The sequence below is a fragment of the Bufo bufo genome, chromosome 4 (genome assembly GCF_905171765.1).
Source record: "Bufo bufo chromosome 4, aBufBuf1.1, whole genome shotgun sequence".
In the NCBI taxonomy this organism is placed as follows: domain Eukaryota; kingdom Metazoa; phylum Chordata; class Amphibia; order Anura; family Bufonidae; genus Bufo; species Bufo bufo.
The window spans coordinates 393,619,405-393,631,585 of NC_053392.1; the positions used below are offsets into that span (position 1 = coordinate 393,619,405).

At 46.2% G+C, this 12,181-nt stretch overlaps 1 long non-coding RNA gene across 1 annotated transcript; it reads left to right on the forward strand.

The window, feature by feature from the left end:
- The first annotated feature begins 433 nt into the window (after nucleotides 1-433).
- LOC120997147 lies at nucleotides 434-1,473 on the forward strand. The gene is made up of 4 exons (XR_005778101.1): nucleotides 434-853; nucleotides 936-1,063; nucleotides 1,147-1,274; nucleotides 1,370-1,473. It is a non-coding gene; the product is annotated as an uncharacterized LOC120997147 (long non-coding RNA).
- Nucleotides 1,474-12,181: the final 10,708 nt, after the last annotated feature.

Consider the following 12,181-nt stretch of genomic DNA (forward strand, 5'->3'; position numbering starts at 1 on the left):
AGCATTATTACCAAGATGACATATCTTCCGATTTCGCAGGGCAATTGGTTAGTTTTCGGAGCGCACTGCAAAATGAGATCTCTGAGCTCCACACAGTTAAAGATTTGGCACACCTGCTTATAATTGACAATGCTGCTTTGTCATCTACCCTACCGGATGTATGTACAGCTTTAATACTTTTCCTCACATTACCAGTGACGGTGGCATCTGCAGAAAGATCATTTTCCAAATTATCTCTGATTAAAAATTACTTGAGAAACAGCATGTCACAACAACGGCTTTCTGGCCTTGCCCTTCTAAGCATTGAGAATGAAAGAGCAAGAAAACTGGACATTCCAGCTATTGTTGACAAATTTGAAGAGTCTAAAGCGAGACGGCGCAACTTCTAGTAATATGTATTTTGCGTAAGTGAGCAGTTTGTTGGGTACAGGGAGTTATATTATCAAAGTTCATACTAACCCAGTTCAATTTATTCAACTTTGGTTGTACTAAACAGTTAACTAGTTTGGTTCTATTTTAGCTGCCTTCTTTTTGGTAACAATGATGCAGATTAATAAACAATTCTGATGTTGTTAGACTCTAAAACACAACGACCGCCTTTGAACTATTTGAATACAGCACTGGTTTCTGCACAACAAAAGCTTAATATCAAAAAGAAGGCAGATGTTACCAACATCAAAAATACTTAACATAATTACTAAATGCTACCATCTCCTTTCCTACAGTGAGAACAAATTGGTTCCTTTCTACTTGATGCCTCCTCGTTGGACCTGGCTGGTTAATTTTGATGTTTCATTTGGATTTCTGTTCTGGTTGAGAAGCACAACTCGTGCTTATTCACAATCAAATTTTGGTAAGTAAAAAATGTATATAATTTTATATTTAACATATCTAATTATGCAACTTAATAAATGCTACCATCTCCTTTCCTACAGTGAGAACAAATTGGTTCCTTTCTACTTGATGCCTCCTCGTTGGACCTGGCTGGTTAATTTTGATGTTTCATTTGGATTTCTGTTCTGGTTAAGAAGCATGACTCGTTCCTTTTCACATTCAAATTTTGGTAAGTAAAAAAATGTATATAATTTTATATTTAACATATCTAATTATGTCACTTAATAAATGCTACCATCTCCTTTCTTACAGTGAGAACAAATTGGTTCCTTTCTACTTGATGCCTCCTCGTTGGACCTGGCTGGTTAATTTTGATGTTTTATTTGGATTTCTGTTCTTGTTAAGAAGCACAACTCGTACTTATTCACAATCAAATTTCAGTAAGTAAAAAAATTTATTATATTTGAAATTCTTATCTAATTAGGCACCAAACTGACAGCCAATATTCTGTGATTATTATATTTTTTAATTGTAGGTGATTTACCAAGATATGGGTCAAGAAGCTTTATGCCTTATGTGGAGAATCTTTGTTCTGGAACGCTTTTAACATTTTTTTCTATATTTTATATGGTAACATTAAAAAAAAAAAATTAAAACCCCTATCTCCTTCTATTTAATATTCAACTACAACACTTTCAAACCGGGAGGGGGTGGAGTCTTGGCGGGGGTGGAGTCTTGGCGGGGGTGGAGTCTTGGCGGGGGTGGAGTCTTGGCGGGGGGGCCCCAATTTAAAGTTTGCCCTGGGGCCCATAGAACTCTAGTTACGCCACTGCCCTCCAGCATACAGTCCCATGTAAGATACATCACACCCCTGCCTTCCAGTCCTTCTTGCACAGTCCCATGTAAAATGCATCACTCATCCTTCCTTCAGCCCCTCCAGCATACAGTCCTATGTAAAATACATCACTCCCTCTGCCTTCAGCCCCTCCAGCATACAGTCCAATGTAAAATATATTACTCCCCCTGCCTTCAGCTCCTCCAGCATACAGTCCCATGTAAGATACAACGCCCCTCCAGCATACAGTCCCATGTAAGACACATCACTTCCCTGCCTTAGCCCCTCCAGCATACAGCCCTATGTAAAATAATATCACCCCCTTGCCTTCAGCCTCTCCAGCATACAGTCCCATGTAAATAATATCACCCCAACTACCCTCTCTTCAGACCCCTCTAACATACAGTCTCCAGTACAAAGATGATTCCTTCTCCCTTCAGCCCCTGCAAAAAGCCCCCCAAGTAAAAATAACAGTCACTATTCTCCTCCACATACTTACCTGCAGACTTTGCTCCTGCTCTGTAGAATCTCCTGCACATCGTTAGGCCCCGCCCCCTGGATGACGAGACTCCGCCTCTTTCCCTGACATCATACCTCCTAGGATCAACTACATTCTAGACACTACGCTCGCTCTACTGCCTCATAGGCTTCAGGCGCTGAAGCCTATTAGGAAGAACGGAGGGGACTGGAGCCATAGGCTCCCATGATCCTCATTTTAATGTTTGCTGCCTGGCGCCCCCTGCAATTTTGCGCCCAATCTCGGCTCAGGTCGGGCCGGCTTCTGTAGCCTGTTGAGACCGACTGCGAGCTGTGTCGGCCGCTGGGCGCCCCTGTTGCCATGGCGCCCTGTGCGGCCGCACAGCTCGCACACCCCAAAGGCCGGCCCTGCTTGGAGGTGCTGGCCTGCCCTGCAGCCAGTGTATTATCTGAACGTGTGTTTAGCACGGCAGGGGGCGTCATCACAGACAAGCGCAGCCGCCTGTCCACAGCCAATGTGGACAAGCTCACGTTCATTAAAATGAACCAGGCTTGGATCCCACAAGACTTGTCTGTACCTTGTGCAGAATAGACATTTATACCACCATCAAACATACATTCTTGTACTCAAGTCAAGTGCAATGATTCATTTTTTTTTTTTGCCACAATATTTTGGGGGCTACCTACCCCAATAAAAATAAATAAAAAAAATCATTGTTGGCTACCTCCTCCTCCTCCTCCATTGCTGCCTCCACCTACAACACCACATTCACCACCTCCTCAACCTCCGACTCCATATCCACCTCCTTCTCTGAGTTGCAGGTAAATAATTTGTAATTTTTAGTTATTTTATTTTATTTTAAGTTATTTCCCTATCCACATTTGTTTGCAGAGCAGTTGCAATGCTCTTAAGCACATTTTACTGCCTTTTACATCCCTCTGGCCTTTTCAAGGACTATTTTATAGCCATTTTAAAGCAAAAAAGTGCCAATTTTAGTGCCCTAAATAGAAAAAAATCTTATTTTTTAATTGTCGGGCGACATTTTACCATTTTTGGCGGGTGATATGAACCCCCTTTTGCCGTGATTGAACCCCTGCTGAGCCTGTGTGACAGGGGCCTAAATCTCTCAAAATCCTCTGTTCTATTGCTTGGTGACATTAACCCCGTTTGCCGTGAATGAACCCCTGCTGTGCCTGGGTGACAGGGGCCTAAATCTCTCAAAATCCTATGTTCTATTGCTGGGTGACATGAACCCCCTTTTGCCGTGAATGAACCCCTGCTGTGCCTGGGTGACAGGGGCCTAAATCTCTCAAAACCTCTGTTCTATTGCTGGGTGACATGAACCCCCTTTTGCCGTGAATGAACCCCTGCTGTGCCTGGGTGACAGGGGCCTAAATCTCTCAAAATACTCTGTTCTATTGCTAGGTGACATGAACCACCTTTTGCCGTGAATGAACCCTTGCTGTGCCTGGGTGACAGGGGCCTAAATCTCTCAAAATCCTCTGTTCTATTGCTGGGTGACATGAACCACCTTTTGCCGTGAATGAACCCTGCTGTGCCTGGGTGACAGGGGCCTAAATCTCTCAAAATCTTCTGTTCTATTGCTGGGTGACAAGATCCCCCTTTTGCCGTGAATGAACCCCTGCTGTGCATGGGTGACAGGGGCCAAAATCTCTCAAAATCCTCTGTTCTATTCCTGGGTGACAAGATCCCCCTTTTGCCGTGAATGAACCCCTGCTGTGCCTGGGTGACAGGGGCCTAAATCTCTCAAAATCCTCTGTTCGATTGCTGGGTGACATGAACCCCCTTTTACCGTGAATGAACCCCTGCTGTGCCTGGGTGACAGGGGCCTAAATCTCTCAAAATCCTCTGTTCTATTGCTGGGTGACAATATCCCCCTTTTGTGCCTGGGTGACAGGGGCCTAAATCTCTCAAAATCCTCTGTTCTATCGCTGGTTGACAAGATCCCCCTTTTGCCGAGAATGAACCCCTGCTGTGCCTGGGTGACAGGGGCCTAAATCTCTCAAAATCCTCTGTTCTATTGCTGGGTGCAGGGCCGGTACAAGGCAGGGGCCGAAGGAGCGGGTGCCCTGGGCGCTACCATTTGCGGACAGGAGGGGGGCGCAGGTAGGGTTGCCACCCGTCCGGGATTCACCCGGACAGTCCGGGTTTGTAATCCTGTGCCCGGGTACAAGCCTTTCTTAGACCCGGCCCCGGGCACAGGATTACTCATTCAAACTGCAGTGTGGTCCGACCGAGACTCCGATCGCATATTTAAGCTGTCACTCCGGGTGATCAGCTGAGCGCAGCGCTCCCGAGCCTCCCCTCCTCCCCCCTCCCTCCTCCAGTCTACACACTACATACAGTACAGTGGTGCCAGGCAGCGCTGTGTTCACTCACTGTTCAGTCTCCTCCCCTCGCTCCTCCCCTGCCTCCCAGTCCCTCCCTTCCTCTCTCTGATAAGGAAGTGATGACATCAGAGAGAGGCAGAGGGAGCTCCGTGGGAGAAATCATTCTTCTTCTCCTCTCCAGTCCAGCTCCAGCAGCCTGAGCCTGCCCATGTAGTGCCCAGACCAGTGCCCACTGTGCCCTGCCTGCAGACAACCTGACCAAGACAGTCCTGACTCTGAGTCCTGACACCTGTCCTAGTCTGTCACTCACTTCTAAAAAGGTAGAAATATAAAACATTTGAATTGTGTAATTGTATGTAACAGTGTGGGCTTCTGTCACCCCACTAAACTCTTTTTTTTTTTGGCTTCTTATAATCCCTATACTGTGATATATGAATACATTATGTTATTAGTCATTTTGGTTCAGTAGATAATGAATAAAACAGATTTTTATAATATGTAAATTACCTGTCTACCAGCAGGCAGGGCGGTTACTTGCTGGTAGCAGCCGCATCCTCCTATCCTAAAGACGCCCCCTCCGCATGTTGATTGACAGGGCCAGCGAACGCGATCGTCCTCTGGCTGGCCCTGTCTGCTATCAAGATCTCGCGCCTTCGCCGTAACGGTCTTCAGTCGGCGCAGGCGCACTGAGAGGAGGACGCTCGCTCGGCCGCTCCATCCTCAGTGCGCCTGCGCCGGGTGTAGATGTGACGTCATCGGTGTAGGCGCACTGAGGATGGAGCGGCCGAGCGAGCGTCCTCCTCTCAGTGCGCCTGTGCCGACTGAAGACCGCTACGGCGCAGGCGCAAGATCTTGATAGCAGACAGGGCCAGCCAGAGGACGATCGCGTTCGCTGGCCCTGTCAATCAACATGCGGAGGGGGCGTCATTATGATAGGAGGATGCGGCTGCTACCAGCAAGTAACCGCCCTACTTGCTGGTAGACAGGTAATTTACATATTATAAAAGTCCGTTTTATTCATTATCTACTGAACCAAAATGACTAATAACATTATGTATTCATATATCGCAGTATAGGGATTATAAGAAGCCAAAAAAAAAAAGAGTTTAGTGGGGTGTTTCTGAATCTGTCAATCATCAGAAAAAACTTTACGTTATGTAGCTGACTGACACTAGCGATGTGCTAATGTCAGGAGTACATAACAGTGTGTTTTATAACTCCCTGCCTGCCGCTGCCGCCGTTCTCTTAAAATAAAGACTTATAATATGCTAATGAGCCTCTAGGTGCTATGAGGGCGTTCCTGCAGCACCTAGAGGCTCCGTCTATTCACCCTTTGGCAGTGGCACGCCCATGTCCAGTTGATTGACGTCCGAGTTCTCCTCTTCGTCCCGTAAATACCGCGCCTGCGCTGAATACTAAACGGGACGGCGCAGGCGTGGGATCAGGGGCGTAACGATCGCGGTGCGACAGCGACCAGGGGTGGAGACGGGACATGGGCGTGGCTGGAGGCGGGGCCTGGAAGGGGGCCCTCCCTCCCTTCTGTTCGGGTTTGGCTTGAAGAAAAGGTGGCAACCCTAGGCGCAGGTGAAGTGCCAGCAGTGTACAGCTTCACTGTACCACATTAGCCAAGCGCCACTTGCTGTGCTTGCTGACAGTGTTCCCTCTAAGCTGCGCGGGTGGGCGGCCGCGCAGCAATTATTGTGGCCCCGCTCACAATTTTATAATGCCCGCTCACTCAGCCTACAGCGTGCCGCTAAGTTTGCTAATGCTGCTGGCAAAATGCCAGCACTTGTCGTCAGACTCATCTGCGTGACGGCGCCGACGTCCTCCTCGTAGTCTTGTGCGGCTCAGCACAGCGGGGCGCCGCCTACCAGCTACCACGTGCTACTTCTGCCTCCTCCTTCTTTTTGCAGGAAGAGGAGTACTGAGCAGGAGCAGCAGCAGCCAGTAAGGTGCGATAGTGGCTGCGGCGCCTCCATCTTAGAGCCAGGCCAGAGGCACACAGTGAGAGTGAGTTTCTCCTATGGGCTACCTACAAGAAGTAAAATCCTAGAAACCGTCATTGATTGCTGAACTGGTCTCTCCTGGTATTTCTAGCTGCCCACATGAAGGACATATCACTATCAGGCTAGGCCAGAGAGACTCATTCACTTCACTCACTTTAGCCTATAGGATTAAAAATAACTAAGATTGTTTAGTATTCTCCCCTACTACTGACATTCTACCGTCATTGATTGCTGAGCTGGTCTCTCCTGGTATTTCTAGAGTGTTAACTCGTGACAAGAAGTGGAGAACAGCGGGGGACAATAGTGGCACAAGTAGACTACTAGTTCCACTATTGTCCCCTGCTGTTCTCCACTTCTTGTCACGAGTTCACACTCTAGAAATACCAGGAGAGACCAGCTCAGCAATCAATGACGGTAGAATGTCAGTAGTAGGGGAGAACACTAAACAATCTTAGTTATTTTTAATCCTATAGGCTAAAGTGAGTGAAGTGAATGAGTCTCTCTGGCCTAGCCTGATAGTGATATGTCCTTCATGTGGGCAGCTTCACTGTGCCATCACATGCAGCCACTCTGTGCCCACCAACCGTAGCCACTGTGCCATCAATTGTCGCCACTATGCCCATCATGCAGCCACTGTGCCACCTAACGCAGCCACTGTGCCATCACATGCAGCCACTGTGCCAACACACTCAGCCACTGTGCCATCAATTGTCGCCACTGTGCCATCACATGCAGCCCCTGTGCCATCACATGCAGCCCCTGTGCCATCACATGCAGCCACTGTGCCATCACACACAGCCACTGTGCCAACACACGCAGCCACTGTGCCACTCGTCAATTTTCGCCACTTTGCCCATCAAACGCAGCCACTGTGCCGATCAAACGCAGCCACTCTGCTCATCAAACGCAGCCACTGTACCCATCAAACGCAGCCACTGTACCCATTAAACGCAGCCACTGTACCCATTAAACGCAGCCACTCTGCCCCTCAAACACAGCCACTGTGCCCATCAAACACAGCCACTGTGCCCATCAATTGTTGCCAGTTTGCCCCACTGTGCCCATCAATTGCCGCCAGCGTGCTGCCAGTTTGCCTGATCAACTGCCACCAGTATGCCGGGGGGGGGGGGGGGGGGGGGGGGCGCAGTTTGCCATCTTCGCCCTGGGCACCAAATGGCCTTGTCCCAGCCCTGGCTGGGTGACATGAACCCCGTTTGCCGTGAATGAACCCCTGCTGTGCCTGGGTGACATGGGCCTAAATCTCTCAAAATCCTCTATTCTATTGCTGGGTGACAATATCCCCCTTTTGTGCCTGGGTGACAGGGGCCTAAATCTCTCAAAATCCTCTGTTCTATTGCTGGGTGACATGAACCCCCTTTTGCCGTGAATGAACCCCTGCTGTGCCTGGGTGACAGGGGCCTAAATCTCTCAAAATACTCTGTTCTATTGCTAGGTGATATGAACCCCCTTTTGCCGTGATTGAACCCCTGCTGTGCCTGGGTGACAGGGGCCAAAATCTCTCAAAATCCTCTGTTCGATTGCTGGGTGACATGAACCCCCTTTTGCCGTGAATGAACCCCTGCTGTGCCTGGGTGACAGGGGCCTAAATATCTCAAAATCCTCTGTTCTATTGCTGGGTGACATGAACCCCCTTTTGCCGTGAATGAACCCCTGCTGTGCCTGGATGACAGGGGCTTAAATCTCTCAAAATCCTCTGTTCTATTGCTGGGTGACAAGATCCCCCTTTTGCTGTGAATGAACCCCTGCTCTGCATTGCTGACAGGAAACTAAATTTAGTGAAAACATCTGTTACTGATCGGAAGATGCGCGACTACAAGCGCGTGCTGATGATAGCATTCCCACATGACAGCGGGGGCACAGTGGAAGCACAAGGCTAAGGCAGAGGAGGAAGAGGTCGCCAACGCAGCTGGGTCACCACCAGCACCTGAGAAGGCAGGGTTAGCATGGCCAAAATGTGGAAAAGCTTTGTCAACCTTGGAGGTGCTGACCTGCCCTGCAGCCAGTGTATAGTGTGAACGTGTGTTTAGCACGGCAGAGAGCATTATCACAGGCCGCAGCCAATGTGGACCATCTTACGTTTATTAAAATGAACCAGGCATGGATCCCACAAGACTTGTCCGTACCTTGTGCAGAATAGACATTTATACCAGCCTCAACCATCCATTCTTGTACTCAAGTGCACTTATTCTTTGTTTTATATTTTTATATGTCCCAATATTTTGGGGGATACCCCAATTTAAAAATAAAAAATAACACAAATCAGTGTTGGCTACCTATTCCTCCTTCACCGCCACTTCCACCTACACCACCACGTCAACCTACACCGCCAAATCCACCCATTCACCGCCTCCTCAACCTCCTACTCCTAGATCCAGATTGTTATTTTCAATTTTTCTGTATTTTATGTTATTTTAAGTCATTTCCCTATCCATTTGTTTGCAGAACAGTTGCCATGCTCTTAACCACTTCCCATCTGGGCCATTTGCCCCCTTCCTGACCAGGCCAAATTTTGCAAAACTGACATATCTCACTTTATGTGGTAATAACTTTGGAACGCCTTTATTTATCCAAGTCATTCAGAGATTGTTTTCTCGTGACACATTGTACTTCATGATAGTCATAAATTTGAGTCAAAATATTTCACCTTTATTTATGAAAAAAAAACAAATTTACCCAAAAATTTGAAAAATTAGCAATTTTCTAAATTTCAATTTCTCTGCTTTTAAAACAGAAAGTGATACCTCATAAAATATTTATTATTTAACATTCCCCATATGTCTACTTTATGTTGGCATCCTTTTGGAAATGTCATTTTATTTTTTTAGGACGTTAGAAGGCTTAGAAGTTTAGAAGCAATTCTTCAAATTTTTAAGAAAATTGCCAAAACCCACTTTTTAAGGACCAGTTCAGGTCTGAAGTCACTTTGTGGGGCCTACATAGTGGATACCCCAATAAATGACCCCATTGTAGAAACTACACCCCTCAAGGTATTCAAAACCGATTTTACAAACTTTGTTAACCCTTTAGGCGTTCCACAAGAATTAAAGGAAAACGGAGATCAAATTTTTAAATTTCACTTTTTTGGCAGATTTTCCATTTTAATCAATTTTTTTCTTTAACACATCGATGGTTAACAGCCAAACAAAACTCAATATTTATTACCCAGATTCTGCGGTTTACAGAAACACCCCACATGTGGTCATAAACTGCTGTGTGGGCACACGGCAGGGCGCAGAAGAAAAGGAACTCCACATGGTTTTTAGATGCCATGTCCCATTTGAACCCCCTGATGCACCCTTACAGTAGAAACTCCCAAGAAGTGACCCCATTTTGGAAACTAGGGGATATGGTGCCAGTTTTATTAGTACTATTTTTGGGTACATATGATTTTTTGATCATTCATTATAACACTTTATGGGGCAAGGTGACCAAAAAATTGGTTGTTTTAGCACAGTTTCTATTTATTTATTTTTACAGCGTTCACCTGAGGGGTTCAGTCAGGTGACATTTTTATAGAGCAGATTGTTACGGACGTGGCGATACCTAATATGTATACTTTTTCTCATTTATTAAAGTTTTACACAATAATAGCATTTTTGAAACAAAAAAATTATGTTTTAATGTGTCCATGTTCTGAGAGCTATAGTTTTTTTTATTTTTTGAGAGATTTTCTTATGTAGGGGCTCATTTTTTGCGGGATGAGGTGACGGTTTTATTGGTACTATTTTGTAGGACATACGCATTTTTGATCACTTGGTGTTGCACCTTTTGTGATGCAAGTGACAAAAATTGCTTGTTTTGACACAGTTTTTTTTTTTTTTTTTTTACGGTGTTCACCCGAGGGGTTAGGTCATGTGATATTTTTATAGAGCTGGTTTTTACGGACGCGGAAATACCTAATATGTATACTTTTTTTTATTTGTTTCACTTTAACACAATAATAGCATTTTTGAAACCAAAAAAATGATGTTTTAGTGTCTCCATGTTCTAAGAGCTATAGTTTTTTTATTTTTTGAGAGATTTTCTTATGTAGGGGCTCATTTTTTGCGGGATGAGGTGACGGTTTTATTGGAACCATTTTGTGGGACATACGCGTTTTTGATCACTTGGTGTTGCACCTTTTGTGATGCAAGGTGACAAAAATTGCTTGTTTTGACACAGTATTTTTATTTATTTTTTTACGGTGTTCACCCGAGGGGTTAGGTCATGTGATATTTTTATAGAGCTGTTTTTTACGGATGCGGCAATACCAAATATGTCTATTTTATTTTATTTTTTCTATTTTAAATTTTTTTTTTTTTATTCCTTACTTGGGAACTTTTTTTTTTTTTACATGTGAAACTTTTTTTATTTTATTTTTTCAACCCTTTATTTTTTTTTATTTTATTTTACACTTTTCGTCCCCCATAAGGTCATACAAGACCTCTAGGGGACATTTGCTTCACTTTTTCATTTTTTTTTCACTGTTGATTTCTCCTGTAACTGGGGCTGACATAGTAGCCCCAGTTACAGGACAAATGCACCCCTAGAGAGGCTGTACAGCAGCAATCCAGCGCTGTACAGCCTCAGAGCAGGGCTGATCGAGGTCTCTGAGAGACCTCACACAGCTCCTGCACACTCCGGTCACGGCGGTCACATGACCGCCGGGCCGGAACAGGAAGCGCACAGCGCTTCCTTCTCTGCAGACACAGCGCTCGGTGAGCGCTGTGTCTGCAGCGATCTAGAAGGCAGGGACACCTGGACACTGTCCCTGCCTTGTCTTAGGGTTGCCCTGCTGTCACTGACAGCGGGCAACCCGATCAGCAGCTGCAAGATTAGCGTGCAGCTGCTATTTCTGAAAAGACGTTCTGGAACGTCCGTTCAGAAATAGACGTCCACCCATAGGACGTTTATATCCTATGGGCGGACGTGAAGCGGTTAAGCACATTTTGATGCCTTTTGCAGCCCTCTAGCCCTTTCCAGGACTATTTTATAGCCATTTTAGTGCCCAAAAGTTCGGGTCCCCATTGACTTCAATGGGGTTCGGGGTCAAGTTCGGGTCCCGAACCCGAACTTTTTTTTCAAGTTCGGCCGAACTCGTCGAACCCGAACATCCAGGTGTCCGCTCAACTCTAGTCTGGACTAATAAAATATAAAAGAACAGTGCATTTGGAAAGTCTTCAGACACTTTCTGTCACGAGGGTGTCAAGAGCCACGCCTGACTCCGTTATACCCAGGGTCAGGAAGTCGCAGCGGGTGGCTGCGCGCTCTATGTCTAAAAACAGTGCTGTTTATTTATGGTAGCTTTCTGGGTTTGCCTTGCAATCCTTTTTGGCTCACTCAGGGATCCGTAGCTTCTCCTCCTCAGCTGTTTCTTGTCCAGCAATCCCAACCTCCTTATATTCCCATCTCCCACTTCTCTGGTTGCCAGATATAGAGCTTCCTGCCTGGACTTCTATACTGACCCACTGGAGCTGTGTAGCTGTGTTCCCTGGTTGTTGTTCCAGAACGTTACCCTCCGGATCCCTGTTGGGACTTGGTGGTCTGCTGTTGTCGCCCACCTGGGATTATATGTTTGTCTGTATTGTCTGTCCTCTCCTTGGTGTTTTCCTCTTAGTGTCAGTGGTGCGGACTAGTGATCCCACCGCCCCGTTCACTACATAGGGCTCATCTTAGG